This window comes from Hevea brasiliensis, chromosome 3, assembly GCF_030052815.1.
Source record: "Hevea brasiliensis isolate MT/VB/25A 57/8 chromosome 3, ASM3005281v1, whole genome shotgun sequence".
Classification (NCBI taxonomy): Eukaryota; Viridiplantae; Streptophyta; class Magnoliopsida; order Malpighiales; family Euphorbiaceae; genus Hevea; species Hevea brasiliensis.
The window spans coordinates 2,837,395-2,848,814 of NC_079495.1; the positions used below are offsets into that span (position 1 = coordinate 2,837,395).

At 33.4% G+C, this 11,420-nt stretch overlaps 1 non-coding gene across 1 annotated transcript; it reads left to right on the top strand.

The window, feature by feature from the left end:
- Window positions 1-735: 735 nt before the first annotated feature.
- Window positions 736-843, top strand: LOC131178898 (small nucleolar RNA R71). Its single transcript, XR_009147906.1, has one exon. It is a non-coding gene; the product is annotated as a small nucleolar RNA R71 (small nucleolar RNA).
- Window positions 844-11,420: the final 10,577 nt, after the last annotated feature.

The following is an 11,420-nucleotide window of genomic DNA, read 5'->3' on the forward strand; positions in this document are numbered from 1 at the left end:
TCCAGCATTCTGTTGTGTGTTTGCATCTGTTCCAGCCTTGCCTTCACCTCTCTCATTTCCTCATCATGCTTGTTTTGGTTGGCAAGAATCTGTTGCAATAAAGCTTCAGTGGTGGAATTTCGTTCTTGCTGTTTTGGTGGAGGGTTCATATTTTTCTGCTGAAAATTAGGCAATGGTTGCCTATTTTGCTGATATGGAACTTGACTTTGCTGTTGTGGTTGAAAATTCTGATTTGGAACTTGACTTTGCTGATTTCCCCATGAAAAGTTGGGATGATTCCTCCAATTTGGATTGTAAGTTTGAGAATAAGGATTCCCCATTTACTTGTTTCCATAATTACCAACATATGCTGCTTGTTCTCCATAATCTACTCCACAGCTGGTTGTTTCCTCTGCATAAGCCACTTGTTGTGAACTTCCAGCTGATGTTGATGAACTAACCAACATACTCAAATCTTCCATCTTCTTAGCAAGGACATTTGTAAGTGCATCAAACTTTGCATTAATCATGTTGAATGGATCAAGATCATATATTCCAGCAGCTTGCCTTTTCTGAGTTGGAGCTGGTCCTCTTGGACTACTCCAAAGATGAGTATTCTTTGCAATTTTCTCCAATAGCTCATAAGCTTCATCTTCATGCTTAATAATGAATTCTCCTCCTGTTTGAGCATCAATAATCCCTCTAATTGCAGGAGTGACATTTGTGTAGAAATTCTGATTTATCATCCATTTCGGAATGGCATGATGTGGGCATAATCTCTCCAATTCCTTCCATCTCATCCATGACTCATAAAGAGTTTCATCTTCTCTTGGTCTGAAAGCTGTCATTTGATTCCTCAACTCTTGAGTTTTTCCAGGTGGAAAATATTGTGCAAAAAATGCATCAGTGAGTTGCTCCCAATTTGTAATGGAGTTGTGAGGTAAAGAATCAAGCCAATCCAATGCTCTATCTTTCAAAGAGAATGGGAATAGCTTCAATCTTGCTGCATCATCAGACACTCCAGGTTGTTTTTGCATGTCACAGATCATAGCAAACTTCTTTAGATGTGTGTGTGGATTTTCAGAAGGGTGTCCTCCAAATTGAGAATTCTGAATCATTTGAAGAACTCCGAAATCCATCTTGTAACTATTTGCATCAATCCTTGGTCTTGCTATGCTCTCTCTCAAGTCATCAAAACGAGGAAAAGCATGATCCATCATACTTCCCCTAGGCACGTTGGCATTAACAACTTCTTCCCCTTGGGCTTCATTTTCATTGTTTTGACCATTTCCAGCATTACCAACATCAATTCTAACTCTTTCATCAGCCATGTCTGCTTCAATTTCGGTTTCTCTCAATGCTTCTTTTCTTTTTCTGGTTTCTTTCTTGTTGGCCTTACAAAATTTCTCTATTTCGGGATTGAACAATAAGGATGTGTCACTTGAGCTTCTAGCTCTTCTCATAAAAGGTTAAAAGTACCTGAAAAAGAACAAACAAACATAAAATGAAAAGATAACAAAAAAATAAAATAAAACTAAAAACAACTAAAATAATCAAGAATTCAATCTTAAACAAACAACTCCCCGGCAACGGCGCCAAAAACTTGATGCGTCCCAACCGCAAGTGCACGGGTCGTACAAGTAGTATAGAAAAATATCGATCCCACGAGGAGTTGTGTTAATGATTGAATTTTCGATATAAAAGTTGACTAAATTGAAGTATTTATGAAATTAAAATAATGAATTAATGGGTAATGGAGTATGAAATCTAAATGTGCAAAATTAATATTCTATTCAACAATGTGTTAATTAAATTGCATCAAATAGAAATAAGCAAGTTCAAATATGGCAATATTTAAAATGGCAAATGATTAAATTCGATTAGAAATTAACAATGGTAAAAAAGGTGATTCCGGAGTTCGGGATTTCATATTCGAGCTATTTTGGGATTTTAAATTGGTTGTCCAATCTTATGAAACTTATGGGTTTTAAGGAGATTAATTCTTAAATCCTTTGAATTCCCTTTCGAGTGAGACAAAGAGTGCCTTAATCAAACTAATCCTACTTTCGTGGAGTTAGAATTAATTAAGACCCATTAAGTTCTTTAATTAAGACCCATTAAGTTCTTTAATTAATCTGTGAATCCTCTTAATCCTTAGCCTATTTCTAGGTCTAAGTTAATTAAGTCCAATTTCCTGATTATCTATCACAAGGCCTTCTCCTTTCGGTGCTTCAACCATGGATTAAGAACATTACTCAATGGGATCCTACATTAAGCATGTCATTAAGCATACAAGAAATGAATAAAACTCATTAAGACCACAAAATATGGATTACCCAATCAAAATCCACAAAATATCTCAAATATTACAACCCTTACTCCAGAATCAAAAGTAAACTACTCACTATCCATAATGCTTACAAGATATGATGAGTTTAAATGGAAATAAAGCTTTAATCTAAGCTAAGAAGTAAGAAATTAAACACTAGAAATGTAGAAAAGTGTAAAGAAAGAAAGAAATCTGCAAATCTTGGTTGAAAATGGTGTGGAAGGTGAAAATGACTCCTCAAATTCTGCTCAGCCTCCTCCTCTTCTTCTTTGCTCCTTGTCCCCTTCTAAAATGGGAAAATGAGACTATATATAGCATTTTTCTGACATGGAGCCCTAAAATAGTATGTTCTAGGAGGAATTATTTGAGGGAATCTCCTGCCAGCTCATTAATGAACTCTTCAAGGGACTGCATAAGTGGATCGCATAAGTTATGCGATCCCTTATGCGATTTACCGGATCTGGGTCACTTATGCGAAGCTGCATGACTTGATGCATAGGTTATGCACAATTTCGTGAATGTGCATAAGGGAGGCGAGAATGTGCATAAGCTATGCAGTCTCCTTATGCACATTTCGGCTGGTTTTGGAACAGTGATCTTTCTCCTTATGCAAATCTGCATAGCTTATGCGGCAAGTTATGCACAGTTTGGTCAATGCATATTTCAGCTTGAAAACTTGTTTTTGACATCTTTTTGCTGTAGAAGACACTCCTCAATGGCAAAATTCTCTTTAGTCCTTCAAAAACACCATTTTTCCTACAAAACAAAGTAAAAATTACAAATTAATGCAAAATTGACAACTAAGAAAAACTAACTAATTAACTAATGAAATTAGCTAAAAATGACTAATAATCAAATAAAAAGGGTTATAAAATTAGACCTAAATGACTATGCAAAATGTATGCATCACCGGTAGGTGAAGGACAGTAATTCATTAGGTGTACTACGGGAACATGTTACATCTTACGAGGAGTAGGGTGTGACACAATGTCTGTTTATCCAATTTCTTTACCTCTCTTCTTGCACTCTGTGAGGCTTTATGGAGATGTCTTCACTGTCGATATAGACCTGGATGACATAAATAAGAATAAGGATGTGAAGAAATTCAATCACATTGCACATAGTGGAGTTATCTTTTGGCCCCTTCTGCTTCTTTGCTCTGAGCTGGGTACATGATTTCATATATTTGGATGTTACTTTTGTTGCTTATGCTATTTCTCGGATGGTTTTAAGACATGTTGGTCTCTTCATCATCTTTTTCTTTTTCAATTTATAGAGTTTAAAAACTTGTTGATCTATTTTTATGGTTGTCGCAGTTTTGAGATATATCATCTCTTAATCTTGGCTTGGCTTTGTTGTTTTTGAAAAAATCCTTCTCTTCTTAGCCTGTCTTGGCTATAGTTATGTGTTTTCATGGCTGCGTGCTTGTTTTCAAACTTGGCTTGTTGTTTTTATATTGAAGCTTATGAATTGCTCTTGGAATGCATTTTGTGTTGATGTGGCCCAACTGCAAGTGCATGGGTCGTTCAAGTTGTATAAAAAATATATCGTTACCTCAAAAAGTTGTGTTATAAATTGAATTTTTGATATAAAAATATACTAATTTAAGCTAAATTTAGACTAACAATTAATTAAATAAAAAGATTGAGGATTAAAATATATGTTTGCAATTTTAATAAAAAGATTGCTTGAATAGAAAATTTTACTAAATTAAGAGAAATAAATTAAGCTAAATGAAATGTGGCAAGAATAAAGGTATTAAGCACCTAAAAACAATTAACCATCAACAATGGTAAAAGGTGATTCCAGAGTTGAAGGTTTCATATTTAACCTATTTTGAGATTTTGCTTGGTTAGTCAAACATATGATAATTATGTGTTTCAAGGATATTAATTCTCAAATCATTTGAAAACTCTTTCGAGTGAGATAAAGAATGCCTTGACTAATTAAATCCTACTTTTGCGAAGTTTAAAATTAATCAAAACCCATTAGGTTCTTTAGTCAATTCATTAGTCCTCTTAATCCTTAGTCTTTTCTAGATCTAAATTAATTAAGTCCAATTTCTTGATTATCTATCACTGGATTTTCTCCTTTCAGTGCTTCAACCAAGGATTAAAAACATAACTTAATGGGATTTTATATTAAGCATGTCATTAAGTACAGAAGAAATAGATAAAACTTTATAATAACCATAAAGTCTAGACTAACTAGTTCAAATCCATAAAATATCTTAAATATTACATACCGAATTCCAGAATCTTAAAAAAGCTACTCACTACTCATGCGCGTATTTTGGTAAGCTTCAGAGAAATTCCGTGAAGGTGCAAAAATAGGTACATAGGCTACGCGGAAGGTTATGCATATTTCGGCAAGCTTGGGAGATTTCTGATTAGCTTCATAGGCTATTGCATAACCTATGTATAAGGCTATGCAAGTTTCGACAGGTTGAAGTTCATCCTCCCTGAAGGTGCACAAGCTATGCAGGAAGCTATGCACATTTCGATGGACTGGCAATATTTCTTTAGTCTCTTGCATAAGATGTGCATAGCCTATGCACTAGGCTATGCAACTCTTGGCAACTTAAGAATTTCTTTTATTTTCTAGACACAAGCAGCATAAGTTATGAAGTTCCTTATGCAACTTTCGATAGCCTTCAAAATCTTCAATTTTTAGGCTTCATTTTTGGCACTTTTGGACCTAGAATTTACTCCTCACTTGCATAATTACCTTTTAGTTCCTCAAGAACACCATTTTATCTACAAAACAAAAATAAAATTATAAATTATTCTAAAAATTGGCAATTATAAAAAATTAACTAAATAACTAATAAAATAAACTAAAAATGACTAACAAAAGAATAAAATAACTATGAAGGTTAACCTAAATAACTATATGAAATGCATATATCATCTATCCCCAAACTCGAATCTTTGCTTGTCGTCAAGCAAACCTTAAAATATAATACAATTTTGGGGTGCCTTGTCCATGACTTTATGAAAATCGCCTACTAGAACAACCTATGTAATACCCTGATTTTTTTTTTATATATACAAAAGGAATTCTTTTTTATAAATGTTGAATTTTGATTATAATTTTATATTTTGATTTTTTTTAAAATTTAGTATAATTATTAATCATGTTATTATTAATATTATTATGTTTAAATAATTTGTTAAGTAAGAGTTTATCATAAATACTGTTGGACCTAGGGGTCTTAATCCATGTTTTGATGATAATAAATAATTAGTGTGCTACTAATCTACCTGAAAAGTGTTTGTGTTAAGATTATAGGTCTTAAGTTCAAAATTGAGAAATTACTTCAAATCAAGATTGAGAGAGAGCAAGAAATTAAAGCAAAGATTAAGAAGACACTACAATGTAAATTTTTTTCTTTTATCTTGTAAATCTCAATTGGTTGGTTATGTTGGCTCAAGTCTAGGCCTCTCTAAATTTCTTATTGTCTCTATTTTTAACTTTTTCTTGACGAAGGGGGACTAAAATGAAATTTTTCACTTTTGAGAAATGTAAATTTATTTTTGAAAGTATTTTCATTGAAAATTTTATTAAATTAACTTTTCAAAGGTTTAAACGGATAAAAAATCTGAGTTCGGGTTAAAAAGTCATGAGTTTTTCAAGTCTAAGTGCCCTTTTTGTGCCTTTTGTCCAGAGAGCACTTCGGCAGTTGAAGTTCACACTTTAAATAATAGTTTTTGAGTTTTTAAAACCTAAGTACCCTTTTTATCTAGAGAGTACTTTGCTAGCTAAAGTTGGGACCTTCAGTAACTGAAGTTCATCTTTTAATTGACATTTTTTGGCGCCCCAACCTTCGGTGGTTGAAGTTAAAAAGTTTGACAGCCGAACCTGGGTTTCTTCAACTCGATAAAATGGGGTTTCAGGTGATTAAACAACTATATTTGCATTTAATGCATACTAAATAGTCATTTTTTTGCCAAAACTATAAATAGAAATCATTTATGACTGGAATGAAGTTACAACAACTATTTCTTTGAGAATTTACTGTGCTCAAAAGATTTTCTTCTTCTCTCTCTCTAGAACTTAAGCTTCCATAATTATTGAGAGCTTGATAGGTTGAGCTATAATTTCTTAGTTCTGAGAGTTTATTCAAGGCTGTTGTGAGCATTTACTGTAACTTGAGTGTATTAGAGCATTAAATTGCTTTTGAGTGTAAAGGGATTTGTAAACAAGTAAGGGTTTGCTCTTTTGGTCATTGTAAGGGGTTTATTCTTCACCTAAAGAAGAATTTTAGTAGAGTTAACTCTCAAGGAGGGCCTTAAAGAGAGGACATTGGCTTGGGATAGCCAAACCTCTATAAATTTCTTGTGTTCATTCTTTTTTTCTCTCTTCACTGTGCTTATTCTCAAAATTCCCTCTTTGCCTTCAAAATTTTTAATTAACACCTAATTCACCCCCCCTCTTAGGTTGCTACAAGGGACAACTAGTGATATCAGAGCTACTCTTCATTCAACAAAGATTTAATTATCATGGAGCAAAGATCAATGGCAACCCTCAATGCACAAGAAGGTCAATTAGCAGTAAGACCTCCTTTTTTTTATGGTGATGACTTCTTGTATTGGAAAAATAGAATGTATTATTTTCTAAAATCAGAAGGTGTTGATTTGTGGGATGTTATTGAAAATGGGCCATTCACCCTAACTAAAATAGTAGATGGTTTGCATGTAGCTAAGCCAAAGGGTAAATGGAGTGAGCAAGAGAAAAGAAGAGTAACACTAAATGATAAAGCCATTCATGTTTTATTTTGTGCACTAAGTAAAAGTGGATATAATAAAGTGTATATGAAGTCTACTGCAAAAGAAATTTGGGATGCTTTAGTGGTTACTTATGAGGGTACTAGTCAAGTAAAGGAGAATAAGTTAGATTCCCTCATCCATCAATATGAGTTGTTCAAGATGAAGTCAGATGGAACCATAAGTCAAATGTATAATAGGTTTGTGGAGATCATAGGGGGAATCAAATCTCTTGGGAAGACATTCATAAATAAGGAACTCGTAAAAAAGATACTAAGAAGTCTTCCTAAGGAGTGGCTACCCAAAGTAACTTCACTCAAGGATTCCAAAGATTTGAGCAAGGTGTAACTTGATGAGCTCTTGGGAAATCTCATTGACTATGAGATAACCCTCAAAAAAGAGAAAATAGAGGAACCCAACAAGGCCAAGAAGAATATTGCCTTCAAAGTATCTTTTGAAAACTAAAGTGATGAAGATGAAGAGTTTGATGAGGAAGAATTAGCTCTAATGACAAGGAGAATAAGGAAGATGCTCTTCCAAAACAAGAAGTTCATCCCAAAGAGGAACTTCAAGAAGAATAAGGGTGAAAGTAGCAAGAGGGATCCTCCCATATGCTTTGAATGCAATAAGCCGAGTCACATTAGAACGAATTATCCCAAATTGAAGAAGCCTTTCAAGAAATTCAAAAAGAAGGCTCTCAAAAGCAATATAGGATGAATCAAGTGACTCCAAAGATGAGAAGATTGGTGATCAAGTTGCCCAAATGTGCTTCATGGTAATGGAGAAAAGCTCTAATGAGGTAATTTTAAATGATGATATTATTGAATTTTCTTATGATGAACTAGTTAGTGCTCTTAAAGTTATAAATGATGAACTATAATTAAGTCATAAAAAAAATAAACTTTTGAAAAGTGAGCTTGCTATTTTAAAGAAGGAGAATGAAACCTCATCTAAGGATGATAAACCTTTATATAATAATATTCAAAAATCCTTAGATGAGCTCTCATTAGAAAATGAGAAGTTGATAAATTAAATTATTGAGCTAAAAACTTCTCTTTCCAAATTTGCTAAAGGAAAGGACAAACTTGATGCAATTTTAGAAACTCAAAGGTCTCCTAGCATCAAGTATGGACTTGGCTATAGCAAATTTGCCCAAGCACCTCCTTTCAAGACCATATTTATTAAAACATCTAGTTTTAGTGAGCCTAGTCCCTAAGTGCCTAGTCCGAAGGTGTCCAATCCTAAAGGACAAGAACCAAAAATATCTAGTGTAAATGAAACTAGAAAGGATTTAAATCATCAGCATGTTTCTAGGCAAAATATAAATAGGATATATACATTTAGGAGAGTTACATCTAGGCCAAGACCTCAAAGGAGACATGTTACTAGGCATCACACCTATCATCACACTCACAGTGCCTCATGCTCACATGTACAAAATGGACATAAAAAGAATGGTCACATGAGACCATATGCACACTCTCATGCATATAGACCAAGAACAAGAAGGTTCAATGATCATTATCACTATTATGGCAAGTTTGGTCACACCAACTACAGGTGTGCCATTAGGAAAGTCCATCTTGGATATGGTAGAATATTTGATTTAAATGATGAAACCACTAACCCCTAAGGACCCAAGTACATTTGGGTACCTAAAGTAAATTGAATTATCTTGTGTAGGTGTACTTGAAATCCTCAAAACTTGAAAGCAAGTGGTATTTGGATAGTAGATGTTTGAGACACATGACCGAAAATGCCAACCTTGTCCTTTCACTTGAAAAGAAAGATGGAGGTGGGCAAGTGAGCTTTGGTGACAATGGTAAAGGTAAAATTATAGGGATAGGTACGATCAGTAAGGAAAACTCTCTAATTCTTGACAAAGTTCTTTTAGTTGATGGTTTAAAACACAATTTGCTTTATGTTAGTCAATTATGTGATAAGGGCTATAGAGTCATTTTTTAGTCTAAATCTTACTTTGTATCTAGAATGTGTGATAACAAAATGTTGTTTGTTAGTGAAAGAGTGGAAAATATCTATATTATTGATTTGCATGCTTTTCTAACAAAAATGTCAAGTGTTTTGTTTCTATTAGTGATGACTCTTAGACTTGGCATAGAAGGCTTACACATGCTAGCATGGACCTTCGTGCAAACTTGAATAAGGATGAGCTAGTTGATGGGCTTTTAAAGATCAAGTTTCAAAAGGATAAGGTTTGTGATGAATGCCAAATGGGTAAGCAAGTCAAAAGCTCTTTTAAATCTATTCATAAGGTATCTACTTCTAGACTCCTTCAATTATTGCATACGAATTTTTTTGGTCCCACTAGAGTAGCTAGCTTAGGTGGTGCATATTATGCTTTTATGATTATTGATGACTACTCTAGGTATACCTAAGTTGTATTTCTTGCTTATAAGGATGAATGTTTTGATATTTTTGAGAAATTAAAAAAAAAAGGTTCAAAATGAAAATGGTTTTCAAATTTCTTCTATTAGAAGTGATCATGGTAAAGAATTTGAAAATGAGAGATTTGAAAAATTTTTTTAACTCACTAGGAACCACTCACAACTTTTCTTCTCTTAGGACTTCCTAACAAAAAGGTGTTGTTGAAAGAAAAAATAGGACTCTTTTAGACATGAGGAGGACTATGTTAAATGAATACAACTTACCTACTTATTTTTGGGTGAAAGCCATTAATACGGCTTGTTATGTTTCAAATAGAGTTTTGATTAGGCCTGTTTTGAAGAAAACCGCCTATGAGCTATGGAATGACAAGAAATCTAAAGCAGGTTATTTTAGAGTTTTTGTTATAAATGCTTCATTTTGAATACCAAAGATAATCTAGACAAATTTAGCTTTAAAATTGATGAAGGTATTTTCTTGGGGTATTCTATATCTAGTAAAGCTTATAGAGTCTGCAATAAGAGAACTTTAGTTATTGAAGAGTCAATGCATGTTATATTTGATGAAGCTCACCCTTTTAATATTAGAAGGGATATTTCTTGTGATGATGATGTTATAGGTAATTTTGATGAGTTGACTCTTGGAGATCCTCAATCTAGTGAAAATTAAGATCAACTCAAGGAAGATTCCTTGAAGGATTTGGGAGATGATGAAGTTGAGCTTCAAAAATAACAAGGTCAACTAGTCCCTCATCAAGGAGTTCAATAAAATCTACCTAAGATTGGACCTTCAAGAAGGATCATCTTAAGGACCTAATCATTGGTGATACATTAAAAGGGGTAACAACTAGATCCTCTCTTAGAAATATATATAATAATCTTGCTTTTATTTCTCATATAGAATCTAAGAGTATAGATGAGGCCATTAATGATGAAGGTTGGGTACTTGCAATGCAAAAGGAACTCAACTAATTTGAAAGGAATAATGTTTGGACCTTGTTCCTAGGCCTAAAAGCCGTCCATCCATAGGCAACAAATGGGTGTTTAAAAATAAGTTAGATGAGGATGGAAATATAACTAGGAATAAAGCTAGGTTAGTAGCCAAAGGCTATAACCAAGAGGAGGGCATTGACTATGATAAAATTTTTGCCCCTGTAGCTAGATTAGAAGCCATTAGAAATTTGCTTGCATGTGCATCATACATGAATTTTAAACTTTTTCAAATGGATGTTAAATATGCTTTTCTAAATGGTTTTGTTGATGAAAAGGTATATGTTAAGCAACCTCTTAGTTTTGAAAATCATGAGTTTTCAACTATGTTTTTAAATTAACTAAAGCCTTGTATAGTTTGAAACAAGCTCCTAGAGCTTGCTATGAAAGGCTTAGTAACTTTCTTTTGCAAAATGGTTTTTCAAAAGGAAAAGTTGATATAACTCTTTTTGTAAAAATCATGAAAATGACATCCTTTTAGTGCAAATATATATTGATGATATTATATTTGGTGCTACTAATGAGTGTTTATGTGAAGAGTTTGCCAACACCATGAAGAGTGAGTTTGAGATAAGCATGATGGGAAAACTCAAGTTCTTTCCTTGGGCCTCAAGTCAAGCAAGTTAAGGATGGCATTTTCATCAATCAAGCCACGTATAGTAAAGAGTTCATAAAGAGGTTTGGGGTAAAGAATAGTAAGCCAAGTAGAACTCCAATGAGCACAAACACCAAACTTGACAACTATGAAAAAGGAAAATCTATTAATAAAAAGCTCTATAGAGGTATAATAGGTAGTCTTTTATACCTCACGGCTAGTAGACCGAACATTATTTTTTTCGTATGTTTATGTGCATATTTTCAATCATGTCCTAAAGAGTCTCATTTGCATACTGTTAAATGCATTCTCAAATACTTGAATAGTACATTGTATTTAGGTTTATGGTATCCTAGAAA